The sequence below is a fragment of the Sebastes umbrosus genome, chromosome 11 (genome assembly GCF_015220745.1).
Source record: "Sebastes umbrosus isolate fSebUmb1 chromosome 11, fSebUmb1.pri, whole genome shotgun sequence".
NCBI lineage: Eukaryota > Metazoa > Chordata > Actinopteri > Perciformes > Sebastidae > Sebastes > Sebastes umbrosus.
Window position 1 is genome coordinate 27,314,185 of NC_051279.1, and position 21,030 is coordinate 27,335,214.

Here is a 21,030-nt window from a genome sequence, read left to right on the forward strand (position 1 = left end):
ACATGCAAAATATCCTCAAAAGTACTTCAACTTCTGCATGTTTAACAAGTAAAAACATTAATCTAGACTTTTATTCATATTTTATAGTCTCCCAGATGAGCATTAATCAAACAAGTAAAGAGGGAAATACAACATTATACAACATTATTTATCATGAAGTATCACCATTCAATGCAACTGGATCTAGCAGGGAAAGCCAGTCACAAGTGCTTTTAGACATTTTAAATGGTCCAGCATCAGACATTCAAAGTCAATAATGTGTTATGTGTAGGGAGTCAAATTAAGTCTTGATGGAACAAGGGGTTTAACAAATGTCTTTGACTGTTCACCACAGTCATTTTGCACTGGTATCATTTTTGCTCAGCTAATGAACGCACCACTGAGCTACTTAGTGATATCATAGTTTACAGAAGATAACACAGTGGAAGTGCAGCATTCGCTCATGAGGATCTTTTGTGCAATAGGTGAGCGCTGGTGGCAGACGAAAGGTCGTTTAAGGACACAGACACTCTGTCACACACGGATAGACGAAGATTATACAAGACCCACAAATGATTAATGGAGGATCCACTCTAGTGTGCTTCATTAGTCCCGTCCATACTGTACTCCAGTTTGACGAGCTTGGCTCGTGGCCAGGCTGCAGTTTAACGGCGGCGTATTGAGGTTGAGCCCAGCAGCTACTGTCTCACTGTTTGCTACTGTTTGTCTTACAAGGACAGAGAACAAGGACAACAGTTTTTTAGTTACAGTATGTATATGGATAATCACCCAAACAATCATCATTGTGTCCCCTTTAATGGTTTGTTTATTTTCATTTAAGTCAATTGAATTGTTGAACTCAGTGTACAGTACAAACATATATAACAAAAAGAAATAAATAAATTACTCAAAAAATAAATAAATAAATAAATAAATATGTCATTAGATGTAGCAAAAATAATATTAAAAATAAATGCAGCCATAAATTTATTGATAAAATGTGAAATAAATTGATATTTCTGTTTTAATTTGCTTCTTTATTTATTTATCTTTGTATTAATTCCCTTATTTAGTTACTCATCTGTTTAATTTTCCCTTTTCTTTATTTATGTATTTATTTTTATTAATTCTTTTTTTTTTTTGCATTTTAAGGTACAGGTTAAAGGGTCAGTTCACCCAAATCAAGAAACAAAAGAAACATACTTACTCACTTATCTCTAGTGGTATAGCCATGGAGATCACTCCGGAAACATGTATTATTAGGAAAATAATGTCCCTGCTACTCAATCTACCAAAGTCTTACCTAATAGGCTATTATGCCCATTACTAACTATATATAACCCACTTGGTCTAAATTGATTTATTTCCATTTTCAGACCCTGCACTTGAACCTGATGCTCCCCGCCTGCTGTGCGTTGCACCACGGCCATTGAGGATGTTCAGTCGTGACTGGCTGCCAGGTATCACTTATTTTCCTGTAAATGATTAACACCTGGTTAATCACTTACACAGGTGTTTCATTTCAGTTCTAAACAAATACACCACTACTTACCTGTAGGTAATAATAGCAGCAGTACCAAAGCACCAGCGCCTGATGGTTTAGCTGAACACATTTGAGTTTGTGCACGCAGCAGTTTTGGCAACAATTCCACTCGCCTTCGCCCGACATCTGTCCTTCAAACACCTGCTTCACTGTAGTCATTTCAAAGCCTTTCTTGTCTTCTTCTTTTTTTTGCATTTGACATATGTTTGGATTGTAGTTTTCACAAATTTGTATGCATCTATGTCTTTATACATAGTTTTATACACATTGTGTAATAATTATTTTGCGACCTTGCCTGAACCTCAGCGTTCACGATACCTTAATAAAGGTTGATCGCCGTCACGTCTCTTCAGTCTTCCCCCGTCCAACACACTGGACGGATATTGCTTATCCAGACATCTCTACATATCTGATTGAATCCCGTTAGGCTGAGTGTTGTCTGTAAATAATCAACGTGTTAACAGCCAGCTGTTTGATCTATAGGCTGAGATTTAGTTGGAGACGACAGTCTAATGCTGCTATAACGTTGATGTATGACTGTATCACTGCAGCAGCCTCCCACTCAAGCTAACGTTAGCTAGCCATGCTAGTCACTTTAGCCATTTAGCACACTGACAGTGAATATTCATGTATCATATGAGCCTCAAATATCAGAGTGAAAGCCTCGGTTAACCCGCTACACAACAGCTTTTCATCATTTTCTCTCCTGTGACGGCGAGTTTCTTTCCCCCAAAAGGGAGCGCAGCCTCGGCGATGACGCCATGCTGGTCTGGTCTATAGCTTGGAACCATAAAGCCATGCTGGTCTGGTCTATAGCTTTGAGCCATAAAGCTCCTCTATTAGATCTTTTTGGGACATGGCAGGGGAACAAATCAGAGATCAGCGTTTTGGGATTTATTGTTGGTGCAAGGAACTACACAGCAACTCTTCAGCATAGCGTTACTACACTGGTTTGTTTAAAGTAGAAGTTTGGAGACATGTTTCAACTTCTTCTGTTTACTCTGTTACCGTCTACGAGGGACACGTGACTGGTTTCCCCCAAAAGGGGGCGTGGTCATGCGAGCCTACTCTGGATGACATATTATGTCTGATGTTTGTGAACTATAGAATTGTAGTGTAGTGTTTGTGTTTCAAGTCCTGACTCTTCATAACCACAGGTCACAAATATCCTTGAGCAAGGCACTAAACCACAAATTGTTTCCAATGTGTGTGTGTGTGTTTGCTTCAGACAAAAGTGTCAGCATAATATATTTCATGTATTTAATTTCATGATGTAACAAAAAAGCAAGATCAAAATTTTAGTCAGAAATAAACTAGAGACCATCTTGCAATGGAATCACACCAGTCGCGACTTCAAAGCGGGCAGGGGGACACTTCCTACCCCGCTACTTCCGCCGGAACATACCCATCCTCAAATTCGGCCTTCATTTTGATCTCAACTTCACACCTGTAAAGTTTCGTGACTGCATCTTGCACGGTTGCGGCGCTATCACGCTGACAAAATCTGTCCACAGGCAAAGTCCCTAAACGTCCTCTGTGGTAGTTGCTGCAACAGCAGGTGTCTCAGGACCACATTCTGCTACGATGAGTCACACACAGACTCACAAGGTGAAAACAATACCAGCGTCGCTGTCGCCGCTGGTAATGATTTACGGTTTTCCAATTTGATGACTTATGACAGTTTGTTGGCGAGTGACCATAGCATAAATGCATTTCATAAAACCAAAATATGTCACAATAACTTATAAGCCTCAAGGGCTCCAAGAATACGCACCGTACACACATTAACTTGGTATAAAAGATAAAGGAGAGTGATTGCACTCAACTAAGGCTACCAGAAATAATCAGTTTTAACAGAATTTAACTTGCGTTGAATCTGCCTCGGGGCACCGCTATTCATAAAGGGAAATTGAGGCCAATTATTAATTATTAGTTAATTCAGTCTCAATTGTGGAAAGTTGCCACTGAGTTCTTGGCTCATGTACAGTGATTATAATGTTTCATACTCACAAAACCAGATGATCAAGTGCTTTATAAATGAAAGGTTTATTAAACTACACACAAAACTAATTACTACTAACATTCAAATGAATGAACGCAATGATGAAGAGCACAATGACAGCAATGAACAATATACACGGCCAGCTCTAGCCCTTTTGGTGCCCTAGGCCCCCCACAGAACCCTAACCCGAGCCCCGTACACCGCAACACACATCTGACATCACAATGGTTTCAAAGACAAACATTTTCAAAAGATAAAAAAGATTTTTATTTTCATAAATAAATGTATTTATTTTAATATAAATAAACAATCGGTCCCTAATATTGTTGGCTTAAAAGTGTTTAGTCCGGTTCACTACAACGATAGTTGCATTTTTTTAATTTTTTTAATTTATTTATTTTTGCCTAGCGTTATCATGGAAAGGATGGCCTCCGAGTGAGGCGACGGTACTGAAAGATACATATTCACATTTTCTTTCATGTTCTTTCTGAGTTATTTTATGAACATAATGATGGCAGTGTTATACATTGTACTTTATTCTCATGTTAGACCTGTTGTACGTTTTATTTTGCCAATGAGTTATCATATAAATCCTTAAGATTGCTGTTTCCGATGTTCTCTCCGACGAACGGCCTCTGAGCGAGGCGAAGGTCCTTAGAGATACATATATATATAGTATGTTTTCTTTTAAGTTCTTTCTGTGTTCTTTTATGAACATACATAAATATTAATATTGTAGAAGTTACAGGAAAGTAGAGACGAACAACTTCTATCTCTGACTACACAAAGGCATTTTTTTTATTTCAGCGCAGCTAACACTAAAAAACAACCGCTGGGAAAACGTTACTCCAAACACACTGCGTTACCATAGTTACACTCTAGGATCGTTAAGGGACCGTGCCCAACTGTCACTGCGTCAGTGTGATGGATGGATGGATGGATGGATGGATGGATGGATGGATGGATGGATGGATGGATGGATGGTTGGATGGATGGATGAATGGATGGATGGCCTTAGAGTCCGCTACAATATAATATATTTTGGACTCGGCGGCTTACGTTACTGCAGTGTTTAACGGTGGCGTCTGATGAGGTTGATCCAACCTTGCAAAGTGAAGTGATGTGCTTCCTTGAACAAACAAAGTTTGTGAGTTTTTCTCACAAATTTATGACTTTATAATCTCAGAGAATATCCACATTTTTTTTCTCGTAATGCATGACTTTAATCTCGGAAATTCAGAGTTTTTTGTCAGAATATTACCCCCTCCTTCGTCTCCTCGTTGTTTTGTTTTTTTACCTACAATGGCCCTAATATGGCACCGTACTAAGTCTAGCTGTTCCTAGACTAAGAACACACTAAATTAAATAAAGCTGTTTGTTGGGACTTTGTGTCAGCCTCATTCCAAAAATTCCTTTTTATTCTGGCAATTTCCTGACCTGATAACATCCCTGGTGCATATCATCCTCTAGCCTTCTTAGGTAGAAAGCAGAAATGCCTGAAAAAATAACCTATTTTTTTCTTTTCTTTTTGGAGGAATTATCTAATCCATCATTTGCCACAGGAAAAGAATAACATTTGAAGTGTGAAATGATGCACAAAATGACTGGCAAAGCAAAAGCAAACAAAGGTAGGCTGAAGGCGTCGTTCGTCACATCCTTGTCTGATTTGGCTCTGTGTCACGCTGACTGTCAGCCGAGTGTGACAAGTCTGACGGGCTTAATCTGGCTATGCATCAACTCTAGTGTGGAGAGGCCGGACGCGCAGGCAGACAGACAGACAGACGGGATGAGGGGCAGTGATGGTGACAGACAGACGGACACATACGCCACTAAGAGGGTGGAAAAGAGACAGACATGCAGTTGATGTCAGAAACACGGTAGGACGGTCTCTCTCAACAGCTGCAATGATGGACACGGGCTACTTTAAATCTGACAGGTGGCTGCTCTAATCTAGACGTTTGAACTTCAACCCCCTGAGACGCACGGGATCGCGGGCAATCCCGACAAACTTTTCGTCTTTCAGAGGCTCTAGCAGGTTCTGTTTTTTAGAGCTGGAGGGTACAGATATCATATGAAACTACAAAACATTAAGGTATCCATTGGTAGCAACCATGTCATGCTACCTTATCAGTAAGGAGGCTAAATAACGCCCCAAATTTACGCAACATTTTTGGCGAGGAAAAACTGACATTGCCATTTTCAAAGGGGTCCCCTTGACCTCTGACCTCAAGATATGTGAATGAAAATGGGTTCTATGGGTACCCACGAGTCTCCCCTTTATTCTAAATTGATGTATCTGAATATTTCTGCTTACTGGGGTCCCTAAACAGTGTTGAATTACATAAATTGGTTATCACTGTAAAGCTGAGACTCTTGTGGATCCAATGAGCCCAACTGTATTCATGTGTAATGATATTAGTCCCCATAGCATTTCATTGTAGTAAGACCATTTTTTGAAACTTGATCTCTCTGTATAAAATGACCTGTGGTGACCTCTAGGATAATCACAGCCTCATGAATCTTTACAGCTACAAACTAGAGACCTAGAGCATTCAGAGGATGGATGGCTTTCCTAGCTAGATTGCCAATTAGGGGGTTTCTGAGCAGTTTACACAATAGAAGTGCTCGCCATCCAATCACAGACAAATCTAATTCTTATAGAAATCTCCAAATTTCCAAAGTTTTTGATACCAAATCATGGAATGGCTTTTTCTATGGTGTTCCACAACGTCTTGGTGTCTTAATGTGGTATTTTGGAGGGATTATTGATCATTTTTTTATCAATTCTCGAGTGTTAAAAAATGGTTAAATTTAGCACTGTGTAACAAATGGCATCATCTTCAGGTTCCCAGCTTTCAGCTAATGTACACCACTTCTATGTGATATTTACTGTTGACCTGCTGTCTCCCCCTAAAGACCCCCTGTACGCCCCTAAAAAAAAGACAAAACTGGGTCTCAGAGGGTTAACAGCCACAACAAAGAAGAACAAAAACAGGCAACAGAGATCAAGAGCAAGGACAGACACAAATAAGTAAATAAGTGTACCAGTAAACAGAGTAAATGGTTATACTATACGCTTGAATGTGTGCATATTGGGATGTATGGAGATGTGTTTAAAAGCTATAGGCTCTAATCTGACAATCCATACTGACAGACGAGCTCTGCACAAAGACTATAAAGAGAGAAGAAGCCATTCGGCAAAATTAGCCTACACTTCCATAAAGAGACAACTGATCAAAGGCCCGTCCTCAAGGGCTCTCCAAGGATTTTGCTTTAAACGTCTCCTGATGTGCTATTCAGTAGCCGAGCTGATTGGCTCGGCGTCCCGAGCATCAAAAACCCAGACAAAAGACGGGACGAGGCTGGACGGATTAGAGGAGAAATCAAAACAGAGATTGTCTGTAGGCATAAACACTGGGCTCATACATATGATGTCATATAATTGAGCCAAACAACAGATGTAAAGTGGACGTTAAGTGATGAGCTGCAGAGGGCCTGCTTAACATCAGACTTTGTTACATGGCCACCAGCGCGGGTCTGCTGCTGCTGGCGATACTGTTAACTACTTCCACCGGACTGGCTGCCATGGCAACGCACAACAGGACTTTTTTTTATGTCAAAGTAATCTGTTTTATTAGTTTAAATGACGGCGTAAGACTGCAAAAAAAGAGAGAGAAAAGAATAGGCTACTGGATTGACCATATTTGTCCTAAATGGATTCTCGTGTTGCGAAATGATCAGTGGTATGAAGTCTGTGCCACGAAAAAGAAGAGAATGATTACCTGGAAGTAGAGAGGGGAAATTTTAAAACCATTTCCTTAGAGACTATTCATTATTTGGGAGGCGGGGGGGGTGGGGTATTATTATATTCGGCAATAGGGCTGGGACGATACACCTATCCCTCGATTCGATACTATCCTGATACTTGGGTGCAGATTCGATATGTATTGCAATTTTTTAAGTATTATGATTCTACAAGTATTGCGATTCAATATTACGATTTATTGCGTTAACTTTTTTAACACTAGACCATGGGATAAAGTTGAATCATACACTTCTAGAGACTTTTACTTTGGAAAATATCTAAATTAATACAGTAACAATGTTGCTTACTTAACCGCACGTTAAAATACAGTTTCCTGCCAATGTGTGAAGCCCAAAGTGTTTCCATACTTTACTGGATGTGTAGTGTTTACTACTTTGGATTTAAAATGTGAGGGTGCAGGTCGTATCCACGCGGACCCTCCGCCGTTTTCTACTCTGCTATCGTTTCGGCTCGCTGCGGTTTGTTTTGCTTGAAAGATACGGAATGGATATGACGACACGTTACTCAGACTACAACAATAAAAGCGGTAACTTCCTTCTACCTCCACATAGACTCAAATGAATCAAATATATCGATTCTGGCATTAAAAAATAATTGTTTCTTTCCCACACCTAGTTGGCAATAGGGAATAGACATACAACACTAAATGATGTATTTTATTTTAAATACGTTTTTTTTCCTTTTCAAAATAGGTGTTTTACCACGGCGTTTTTGCCGGAAGAAGTGGCTGTAGCCGGTGCCGCTGACTCGTTAGCTGTACGGAGATGTGTTCCCGGTGGACAGCCACGATGGGTTTGCATTGTGTCCATGCTCCTATACTTTACAGTCCCTACCGGAAAGACAAATTCCCTTACAAATTCCAAATATATCTTCCATTGTGTTTTAGATTCTCAGCAGCTGTCATATCCAGAGTGTATGTTGGCTACGCGGTGCGCATGTGTTCATGTTCACCACGAGGGGAACCGTACAGAACCTATTATATTCTAAAAACAAAGTTCATGTAGAGTGTCACCTCTAAAGTATATTAATAAAATAATATAATAATAGAATTAAAAAATTATAAATAATTTATTTTTTATAATAAATAAATACAATTATATTAAAGTAATAAAGATATTTCTGAAGTAATTCAGCCATTACATTTGCCAAACAAAAGCAACATTTACTTTTTTCCCATTAGTATAATGTTTATTTCCAGAGTTGGACTGTTATTCTTAATTGGTTCTACTAACATTTCTGGTGCTCCTTTACTTCCAAATGCTACAGAAACAACTCCAGCCTCTTACTTCTTATAGCTAAAGGCAATACATCACTAAGAATAAGAAGCCGACAAACATGTTTTTTGCAACGTTGCACAAGACAGCCAATATTAAGTTATAAACTTTTCAACTCTTTTCTTCACATTTGGGAATATAGAAAAAGGGGCCTTTTCATCTCTTACAGTCAACCACAAACCATTCAACCAGATTCCCTAACATTAAATGGAAACTAAAGCGTCAGAAAAAAACATTTACAGTGAAATGAAACATTAAGAGAAAGCAGTCAATACAGAAAAAGGCCAAATGCCATCCTTTGAAGAAGCTCTTATCAAGATAAAACAAACTATTTAGTTCAGTCCTGGATAAAATGACTTACATTCAATGAAACGCTGGTGCCTTTAAAGGCCTCTCTGAAAAGAACAGATGCTTTACCTTCTTCTACAATGAAGATCTGCATACACACGGAAATACAGACAGGCAACAACCTTGCGTGCTATTCAAAGAAGTATGTAAAGATGATGAATATGCAGGTGTATTTGAATACAGAGACGCGCACATGAAAAGATCACACAAAGAAGCACAGCATGTGCAAAATCAGCAGCTACAGGCGGCGGAGACATTACAAGCTGCAGTCACGCAGCAAAAAAGCCATCTCGTTCCTTCTGACTGGAGAAAATATCAAGAAAAGTAAAAAGAAAATCAGAGAGCACAGCCAAACAGAGGGACCCGCCTCCCCAGAGAGAGCCCTGACTGACTGCCTGCTACCTCCCAACCCACATTATATGGATTCAAAATTGCACATTGAACTTACAGTGATGCACAGTCACCCGTGCTGAAAGCCTTAACACACACACACACACACAATCACACATAAACAATGAAGACCAGTCAAGTGTTGGAATGATAATGCAATTTTAGTCTGGCTAGATGTTGCTACGACACACACACACATTTATCAATGACTCATTTAAAAAGAAAAAAAACGATACGACAGAGTTTCATGCTAACAGAAAAAATACTACTGTAGGGCTGTCAATCGATTAAAATATTTAATCGCATGATTGTAGGTAATTATGATTAATTGCAAATTTTTTTATCTGTTCAAAATGTACCTTAAAGGGAGATTTATCCAGTATTTAATACTCTTATCAATATGGGAGTGGACAAATATGCTTGTTTTATGCAAATGTATGTATATATTTATTATTGGAAATCAATTAACATGACAAAACAATGACAAATATTATCCAGAAACCCTCACAGGTACTGCATTTAGCATAAAACAATATGCTCAAATCATAACATGGCAAACTGCAGCCCAACAGGCAACAACAGCTGTCAGTGTGTCAGTGTGCTGACTTGACTATGACTTGCCCCAAACTGCATGTGATTATCATAAAGTGGGCATGTCTGTAAAGGGGAGACTCGTGGGTACCCATAGAACCAATTTTCATTCACATCTTGTCCATCTTGAGGTCGGAGGTCAAGGAACCCCTTTGAAAATGGCCATGCCAGATTTTAATTTAAAGATAATGTGTTTTTTGAAAATTAAAGCAACCTGTATGTACAGTATAAATCTGGAAATGAGCATGATATGTCCCCTTTAAACTCTCAAATATCAATACTGGTATACCACTACCCAGCACTGGTCAGGCTCTTTTGGAAAGTTCCATGCCACAGAAGGTGGAAGACACAGTCTCTAGCACTTATCCACAACATAACTCTTGTTCTGAGTTGTACTTTGAAAAGACTGCGACTGATAGTAGTTGGGTCATGAAACACTAGCCATTACGCCACCAGTTTAGACAGCTTTATTGCTTAAAACTGAGATGGACAGCTGGAAAAATGTGGATGAAACACATTTGGTGTTGAAAGGGGACATAGAGTGCTCCAGGGTTGACGTATTGGTGTAGGCCAACCAGGACAAACTCTGTGGCAAAAAGAACTTACACTTTTGAATTACACGTGTGAATGCAATCACCAGAAGTAAAAAGCTAACGTTAGGCTATAAACAAACTACACCCCGTAGCTAAAACAGGATGTATGCTTCTCTTTATATGAGGAAAATCAGCGCCAAATGTAGGTATTCCCCATTTTGAGGGGACCCCTTGGATCCCCCACACTGTCTCCTGGTCCCTTGACCTAATTTTGGGAGCCACCGCTTCATGCCACCAACTGCACCGGACCAAAATGACATTTCAAACAGAATCTTAACGGAGACCGGGGTAAATAGGTCAGGCCTAATGGCTCATTCCATTATGCACTAAAAGGACATTAGAGGTGACACTCTACATGAAGCAACTTGTTATGAGTCCTTAATCTCTCAGTTCAGTCTCTCAGCAGCCATAAAACTGCAGTGAGACAAGAAGCTGACTAAGGAAAATGAGTGTGATAATAATACAGTTAAAGAACTGCAGCGCAGAGTCCTTTTGGAGTTTCCCAGTTACTGATCTCATTCTGCATTAATCAGCCAAAGGTCATTGTTCCTATATATTAGGATAAACTTTTTTTTTTTTCTTTTTTTTTTTCTCAGGATTTAATGAGCAGGGTTGTTCTCTCTTGAGGCCCGGGCTCATTAAACATACGACCACTTTTGACCATATGTTGACATCAGCACCACAGCACGAGGGATGAGACACAGTTTAACACACTAAAGGGAAACCGGTCTACATGCACTCTATGAAAACTTTTCTGGTCGTCTGAATCATGTTTGAAGCCTTTGTGTCTGTGCATTCAGTGAAAGTCGAATGTGCTAACTTGAAACACTGCTACAGTGTACTGAGAACAGACTGAGATAATAGAGTGCTGCAGGGATGATGTATTTTTGTAGGCCAACCAGGAAGTTAGCATCGCCCCGGTTCCCTCGACAAAAAGCCAATGGGATTTCTCCATTGGGTTTTGGATTATTGCAGAAAATAAGCTCTGCACGTTTATGATACTTACACGTTTTGTTCGGCAAAATAATCTCCACATATGAACACCACTTTTAGGATTTTTTTGAAGTGTGAATGCAATCGCCAGAAGTAAAAAGCTAACGGTATAGCTATAAACGAACTACACAAGTTTATACAACGAGGCTGTAAAGGCGGACGAGTTGGCGTGATGACGTTTAGTAGTCTCATTTAGACACTTGTTAGCAACCGCCTTTTTTAAGACACATGAAGGCTTCAAAATTCAGGTGTGGTTTATACATTGATGTATTTTACGTCGTAGAACAAAACGTTAAAATCTCTTCAGCTTGTGTTCGGCACAGACCTTATTTCAGACATCAAACTAAAAACCCATTGACTTCCAGACAAGGGAACCAGAAGTGCTAAAATGCGGCCCGCTGCTGTTTGTTTTGGTTGACGGATACGGAACGGATATGACGTCACGTTACTCAAACTACAACAATAAAAGAGCTAACTTCCTTCTAGCTCTGCATAGACTCAAATGAAGCAAATATATCGATTCCGGCATTAAAAAATCGTAAAAATCATGACACAATCAATTTTTTTCCCACCGCTATTGCTTAGTAGTAAGTAATTATAGAAAAGAAATCAACAGATGAATCCATAAAGACAATAAGACCTACTTTTCTTCCTATTATAAATAGTTCATCCTGACTATGACCTTAACCGCAACTACCTGGGATAAAACACGTACATGTAAACACATTTTTGTCCCTCCCGTGAAGTCAATCTCCACCGCATTCAATTAAAACAGACTGACAGTAATCAAGGCGACATTATCAACCCCTCAAATAATCAGCAACAACTAAGACACATTGTTTCGACCCGTGATTGCAGCATCTCCCCTTTTTTGCAAATCAAAGACATTTTTGAAAAAAGGCCACAGATGCAACAATCCTCAAGTCAAAATCAAAAAGAGCGTTTTATTATCTTGAGGGACAAAAGAAGTAAAGTAGCCTCATAAATTATCAGCATGCATCAGTCAACGCAAGACACAAGGTCATTGGGCTTAATTTCTCGAGCAAAATCAAAAATATTTGTTTCAAATTAGCGTGTAATCCTCAGAGGAATTTGTCATTCACGCTTCATTTATTTCAAAGACGTTTTTTAGACAAGCATTTTGGCTTATTTCATTGTTAAATCTAGGATGACAATAGCGACTAATGACTAATGAGGGTGATTGTTGTTGAACATCAGTGTCCTGATTGACTGCAGTTTACTGTTGTCATCATGTAGACACAATTACACAGCTGACAGCTAGACAACCTGTCTGTCTGTACTGACGAGAGCACAATTACATAAGTCCGGATTACTTGTCAAGTATTAAAAGCTGTGGTAGTACTTTGTGTGTGCTTGTGTGTGTGTGTGTGTGTGTGTGTGTGTGTGTGTGTGTGTGTGTGTGTGTGTGTGCCAACTAGGCCAGTGTATCCCTAGGCTTTATTCAGCACAGTAGTCTAATCTAATCACACCGGCTAATTGTACAGACTTGTCTCAGCCTGATTCTCTGCCCTCGTCCGTCAGTCTATCTGCTGCCTCGTTCTGTCTGTTCGCCAGGATACTTTTAGCTTTTTCACCTTCCTTCATTTATTTTTATCTTCATTTGCTTTTTTTCTTTCTTTCTTTAACCCTCTGAGACCAGCGATCCCGACTGACTTTACTGTATTTCAGAGGCTGTAGCAGGGTCAGTTTTAGATCTCATATGAAACTAAAAAAACCTAAGGAATCCATTGGTACCAACCATGTCATGCCTGTTGAGAAGGAGTCTAAACAACCATCTAAAGTTGGGCTAAATTTTGGAGAAGAAAAACTCACCATTTTCCAAGAGGTCCCTTGACCTCTGACCTCCAGATATGTGAATGAAAATGGGTTCTATGGGTACCCACGAGTCTCCCCTTTACAGACATGCCCACTTTATGATAATCATATGCTGTTTTTTTCATGCAGTTTAAATGTGTTACTTTCGTCTTTTCTATAATGATGTATCTGAATATTTCTGCATACTGGGGTCCCTAAACAGTCTTGGAATTACATAAATTGTGTATCACTGTAAAGCTGAGACTCTTGTGGCTCCAATGAGTCCAACTGTATTCATGTGTGATGATGTTAGTCCCCATAGTAGCCATTTCATTGTAGTGAAACCATGTTTTTAAACTTGACCTCTCTGTATAAAATGACCTGTGGTGACCTCTAGGATAATCACAGCCTCATGAAACTTTACAGCCACAAACTAGAGACCTAGAGCATTCAGAGGATGGATGGCTTTCCTACCTAGATTGACAATTAGGGGGTTTCTGAGCAGTTTACACAATAGAAGTGCTCGCCATCCAATCACCAAAAAATGCTATTCTTGCAGAAATCTCCAAATGTCAAAAGTTTTTGATACCAAATCACAGCATGGCTTTTTCTATGGTGTTCCTCAATGTCTTGGTGTCTTAATGTGGTATTTTGGAGGGATTATTGCTCTCAAAATCTGGATTTTTCTAACTTCCATTTATGTCCATCTCTCACTTTATGTTCATCTGGGAAGCAGCCAGTCAAAAAAGATAAATAAGTAAATAGTTATAATAGTATGCATATTTATAATATTTCATTGTTCAACACAGGACATTGCAGTAGAGACATTAATGCCTATAAAACCACCAGGAGCAACTCCAACAAGTTCCCTACATATAGTACGGAGTAAGGAAGAAAAACAAGAAGGAAAGCCTGAGGCTCTATCTGTTTCACACTGCTATCACATCCTATATGATGACTCATTCTGTTTCCTATTTCCTTCTCAGGACTCCAGTAATGATACAGTATGTTTGCCCGGTAACAAACACCTCACTGGGACTCAGGCAGTGTGTGTGTGAATTCATATGCTCAACACACAAACACACACAGAATAAAACACTAACACACAGGTTATCCCGGCAGTCTGAATCATATACGTCTCATCTTACAAACATAAACAGGGATTCTTTACCTCAAGCAAACACATTCTTTGAACACGCCTCTCCTCCCTCTCACACACACACACACACAGTATATACCACAGAGTGTCATTAAACCCTAACCAACCCCAGTATATGCCCATAACAAAGGTTCAGAGATGTGTTATTAGCAATAATGTGTACCTACACTGAGAAATTCCCACAGTGATGCCATAGCTCAGGGCTATGGCATCACTGTGTGTAGCTATAGATTTGTATGCAGTTGTTTTCGGGCCATTTTCTGCTTTGTGAGATAACACAGAACGGAGAGGGAGGGATGAAAGTGAGAGGAGAGAGCCGGTTTGTTTGAACACGGGAGTGTGAATTACAATGTCAAGCATGGTAGTTGAAAAAGGAACACACGTCTTGCAAAACAATGGTGCCAACATTTCTGTACGGAACTTGAAAATAATGCGTTGATATTTAACCGTGTTATATAGAGTTAGAAGTCTTAAGTATGATTGACGTATGAGGTAAGAAAACGCTGGGATGCTGTTATATAAGACGCATGTGAAGTACACCCTCTGCAGGTGCAACGGAGAATGATTAAGGAGACCAGGTGTCCCACTTTACGAGGGACCTAAACCTAAATTAGCCTTTTTGTGTGAGTTCAAAACGTGACATTTCAGTCAGTTTTAGCCATGTTAGAACGTGTTTCTTTAAAGTTTTCGCTTTCACTTTTACAACGCAGTAAGCCTCTAATGACCCACATCTATGGTGCTTATAGCGACTGATAATGCCTATTTAATGGCCTGATAACAGTTGAATCTGAGAGGAAAACAAGTAGCTATGAAGGAAATAAATTAGCGGGTAGCAGTAGGATAAAAGTAGAAAACTCCACTTTAATCTGAGCCACCAGAAGGAAGCTGCTGTATCGGAGTCTGGCTGGTTGATAAATGGATGTCTAGATGTCAGGCTGCTGTAGAGGAGAAGAGAGCAACGAGAGGACACAGGGAAATGCCTCAGTGCATGCTGCTGCAACACACTCAGATACACATGCAGGACCGCAACGTCTTTGGTATACATATTTGATGTACATTTACACACATGTACAGACAACTACAATATATCCACGCTGACGCACACACGCAGGGTTTGCAGCGGTAAGCTATTTATACAAACAAGCCAATCCAGCTCAGACAGGGTGAACTGCAGCGGTATAAAAGATGGGGCTGTGGAGACAGGATGGGATAAACACTAACAACAGAATATAGAGAGGCTGCTGAAAATCTCATTAACTGTAAATTGAAAAACCGACTAAAAATGTCTTCCAGAGCAATAGCCGAGGCGGCTGCGTCGCTTTTTCATCTTCTCTACAACTTTCGCCGGTCGATACACTCTCTCGCTCGGCCTCTCTCCTTCTCTCTCACACAAACACATATATTCTCAGTGAGCGGTTGGACGGGTGTTCTTCTTGTAGTTTTATCCTTCTCCAGTTTTACACCTTTGGAGCGAGGATATTTATTACACAGGCAGGTCATTTTGGCTGGTTCCACTCCCAGGAATGGGCCCATTCCTCTCTTAATACATCCACTCTCATGCATGTACAAATGAGTGGCTCAATAACGAAACACATGCATCTGTAGTGGTTATTAGGGTAATCAGCAATGAACACATTTTGTACTACCCAAAAAAATACACAACTTTAGTGTGCACAGTCTGAAATCTCAGCACATATCAGCCCTTTTTCTTAACATCTAACCATAAATGAAGGTATCTGTCTGTATGTGTGTCCTTTGCATATCTTGAGAACCACTCATCTGATCTACATCACACGTGGGGTGTGTATTGCTGGGGATCCAAGGATGTGCAGTGTCCAAGTTGGGGAGATTTGGAAATGCGACATGTTCAGTATTGATTAACTTTGAATAAGCAAGTGAAAGTGCTCTGTGTAGCAGCGGGGGGCGGGGCTTCAGGGCACTGCAGCCGAGTCGAGCATGTCGTCCGCAGTGGGCCTTTACAGGCCGCAGAATTGGACGTCAATAGAGCTAATATAAGTCGTTTCCCGGTGGAAGAGAGCAGTCTATGCTTGCGACACAGCGCAGTTTGAGCTCATGCTTGAGCAGCGCTCATCGCTCACACATCACAGCGTGCAGCGCCCGAAGTCGGGCTGGGCTCGACGCGGCGCAAGCCATTGGAAATAACGTCTTTAAGAGCGCAGTGGTGCCATTGTCGCGTTTTGTCTGAAAGGGTTTTCAGTGAGTGAGAGAAGGAGAGAAATGGAGAGAGCTAACTGAAAGAAATACTCAAGCAGGGACAAAAGATTTATAAAAACGGATGAATATTAGTTTATGCCAGATATTCAAACACCAAGCTCACACCAGAAGAGCAAATTATTCAGTTTTCTTTTTCTGAGAATTAAACATAAAAATGATGTTGTAGTGTACTTATTATTTTGTTATTTTCATTCTTTTAAAGTCACCAGAATGCAGGAAACAAAGTCTCTGAAACTCAAATTTTTCTGGGGTATAGGACCCCCGGACCCCCCACTTTGGGTTTGAAATCCTCCCTGTCTTTAAGGTCTCAAGGTTGGCAAGTATGGTCACTGTTTAGAAGTGCAGCCAGTGGACGGTCCTCATAAGGCTAGAAGTACGATGGTGTTTGAACCACACACAGAATTCAACGCAAAGGTAAGACAGCAGACAGCTGTTGGGGAAGTCTGTCAGAAGCAGAGCTGTCAATCAGGCCTTCCTCTCCTCGTCTCTGAGGCGACCCTCCTCTCCCTCCTCATCCATCTATTCTCCCTCTCCTGCGCTCTGTCTGTCCATCTCTCTCTGACTCCTTCACACACACACACACACATTATCACTTTGTCATTCTCCATCCTTTCGCCACCTTTCCTCCTTTTCATTCAGAGCCTCACCTGTCACCCATTGACCATGACTTTTACTTCTTTCTCCGTCTCTTTCCGTCTCTCCCTCTGGCTGACTTTTAGTATTCACAACCACTGTTATTCATTTGACTTCTCCTCTCTCACTCTATTAATTTCCATTTGGGTACCCTCTCTTTCTCTCTCTCTCTCTCTCTGTCTCTCCCTATGTCTCTCTCCCTTGCTGAGGTGGTCTGGATGTTAGATGAGTCACTCTGCAGATGATTTATCTGCCCACGAGGAAGGGAACGATGGAGGTGTGTGTGTGTGTGTGTGTGTGTGTGTGTGTGTAGGGAAGTGTGGGGGGCATTAAGGGAAAAGGAGTGAAAGATGAAGGGAAGGGGGGAGGAGAGAAGGTGAGGGAGAGGCAGCCAACCTGCTGGCATCATACTCTTTCAAATGGACGAAAACAGAGTAGTTGGCTGTCAGGAAAAATGCTCCAGACGAATCTTTAATTCATCAAAGAACCCCTGACGTTTTAATAAATTAAATATTTTCCAGAGGAATGTTCGAAAACACACATCAGACTGTATTTTCCTCTACCCAGCACCTGTAGCAAAGTTTTAGTTGCGTCTCTCTCCACTCTTACAGGAGATGTGTCGTCGTCAACACGACCAACTTTCAGCGAAGTGTCACATATCAAACATCTACTACTACTGACATGTTTTAAACACCAGCAGGGCTGAAAAGTAGCTAGGAGGAGAGGAGAGGAAATGAGAAATGACATGGAAAGATAAGTAAAGGAAAGGAAAGGAAAGACAGGGTTAAAGGAGATGACAGGACAGGAAAGGAAAGGGGAGGAAAGAAAAGGGAAAGGACATGGAAAGATAAGGAAAGGAAGGAAAAGGGGAAAGGAGAGGAGAGGAAAGGAAATAAAACAAAGTAAGGAATGGAAAATAAAGATAAGGAAAGGAAAGACAGGGACAAAGGAGCAGACAGGACAGAACACAGGACAGTAAAGAAAAGGAGAACAGACATGGAAAGATAAGGAAAGGAAACACAATGGGAAAGGAAAGGAAAGGAGGGAAGGAAAGGAAAAGAAAGATAAGAAAAGGAAAGACAGGGACAAAGGAGATGACAGGACAGGACACAGGAAAGGAGGGTAAAGAAAAGGAGAAAGGACATGGAAATATAAAGAAAGGGAAGAAAATGGGAAAGGAAAGGAAAGGAAGGAAAGGAAAAGAAAGATAATCAAAGGAAAGACAGGGACAAGGGACATATGACAGGAAAGGAGAGTAAAAAAAGGAGAAATGACAAGAAAAGATAAGAAAAGGAAAGGAAATGGGAAAGGAGAGAGGATGAAAGGAACTGAAAGAAAGGAAAGAAGGGGAATGAAAGAAGAGGAAAGGAAAGGACAGGACTGTAAAGGAGAGGAGAGTGAAGGAAATGAGAGTAAAGGAAAGTAAAAGAGAGGAGACGAGACTGGAGAAAAGGTGAGGAAGGTCAGGAAAGAAAAAGGGAAGGAGAGGCAAGGAAAGGAAGGGGTATAAAGGAAAGTAAAGGAAAAGGAAGAAGGAAAGGAGATGAGAGGAAAGGAAATGAAAGAAAGGAAGAAGGGAGGAAAGAATAGGAAAGGAAATGACAGGACTGTAAAGGAGAGGAGAGTGAAGGAAATGAGAGTAAAGGAAAGTAAAAGAGAGAAGACTGAAGGAAAAGGTGAGGAAGGTCAGGAAAGAAAAGGAAAGGAAAGGCAAGGAAAGGGAAGAAGAAAGGAGATGGAAGTAGTATAAAGGAAAGGAAAGGAAAAAGGTGAAGGAGAGGAGATGAGAGGAAAGGGAAACAAAAAATGAGAAGGAAAGGAGATGAGAGAAAAGGAAGGAAAGGAATAGAAATAAAAGGATGGACAGGGACAAAGAATCAGACAGGACAGGACACAGGAAAGGAGAGTAAAGAAAAGGAGGAAGAACACAGAAAGATAAGGAAAGGAAAGACAGGGGGAAAGGAGAGGAAAGGAAAGAAAAATGAAAGGAAAGAAGGGGAAGGAAAGAAAAGGAAAGGGAACGGCAGGAATGTAAAGGAGAGGAGAGTGAAGGAAATGAGAGTAAAGGAAAGTAAAAGAGAGGAGACGAGACTGAAGAAAAAGGTGAGGAAGGTCAGGAAAGGGGAGGAACTGAGTGTAAAGGAAAGGAAAGGAAAATGAGAATAAGGCCAGCCTGCCTAGACAGACACACCAGACATCACGCAGTAAACCCAAGCAAGGAGACAGGAAAAAGGAGGGATGGGAGGAGGGAGGGGGTTTGATGATGTAGGGAAGTAGGGCTTGATGGATGGAGACGGACCGGGAGGGAGGGAGAGAGGGAGGGTGTGTTTGATGTAGGGAAGGAGGAGAGGAGAGGAGGATGCTGAGAGAAGCAGCCAGGAGGGAATTTATTGCAATTATTACACTTGATGGACTCAGTGAAGCTGCACTTCATCCACACTGTCTGGCTCCTGTTTATGTGTGTACGCATGAAGCCTGATCTCCACGCTCACACACACTGATATCCATGCTCACACACTGTCTGCTCCAGCACTTGTCTGTGTTTTCTTTAGCAAGTTAACATTTAGGAGGGAGGGGAGGACACGCAGAGCGAGTTCAGGGGGGGGGGGGGGGGGGGGGGGAGGGAGGAAGGGAGGGAGGGCTGAGGGGAGATGAGGAAGGTAGTCTGAGCTCCTCTGTCATTTTCTGTCTGGCCGCCTGTTTCAACAGGGTGTCCTTTATAAATCGACGTATTTATGTCTGCTATTTCCTTTCTCTTCTTCTTCTCCCCTCATTTTCCTCCCAGACAAAAGAAAAGCACGTCTCAGAATACACATCGTGCTGCTGCTGCTGTCTGTCACTCATTGTGTCTGTGCTAAACTTTCTATACCACTATACCTGTTTGTCAGTAAATGAGTCCGTCTATATGTGCATGTCTTATGCCTTGGTCGTGTGACACAACACCAGTGAATCAGCCAGTCAACATGTTAGCTGCTGTGTTGGACGCACAATAACCCCCTGTGATCTTTGGCGCCCCCCCCCCCAAGATCCCAGATTGGGAACCGCTGCACTAATGGTGTCTTCATATGAAACTAGTGAGCTCATGTTTACAACACGGGAAGTCGTGTACACGATATGCTTGGCGTTCAAGTGGTTAAGTCGCGAGAACACCGCTGCTAAGCAACGGCAATATAAACGTTACTGTTGGCGTCTAGGAGCCACAGAGGCTAACAATTTAGCAAGCTAGTAAGCGGGTAACATAACGCAGGAAATGCAAAGGCATAATGACAGAGGAAAAAGATGAGGTCATTGTGAATATCAACATTTTCCTCAGACATATTATACAATTACAATATATGACTAAAATTACAATACATTTACTTATTATGTACCGAAAAATTAACTTCCATGGCCTCCGCCGTTTCTGACAACGTCAAAAAACACGTCAAAGCTCGTGAACTCTGAGCTTTCAGAAACTTTCCACTAGGGATGCACCGATACAGATACCAGTATCGGGTCCGATGCTGTGCTCATGTACTCGTACTTGCAAAACGGCCCCGATACAACGGCACCAATAACACTTTACGGCAGCGTGATGTTAACCTCTCGTCTCAATCTTTCGGGTGCTATCGCACACGCTCACGCTCCACCTCCCTGACGGTGCGGGCGA

At 41.0% G+C, this 21,030-nt stretch overlaps 1 protein-coding gene across 1 annotated transcript in view; it reads right to left on the bottom strand.

The window, feature by feature from the left end:
* ldlrad4b (low density lipoprotein receptor class A domain containing 4b) overlaps positions 1 to 21,030 on the bottom strand; it is a 220,495-nt gene that overhangs the window by 146,916 nt on the left and 52,549 nt on the right. The gene's annotated exons all lie outside the window — the stretch shown is intronic.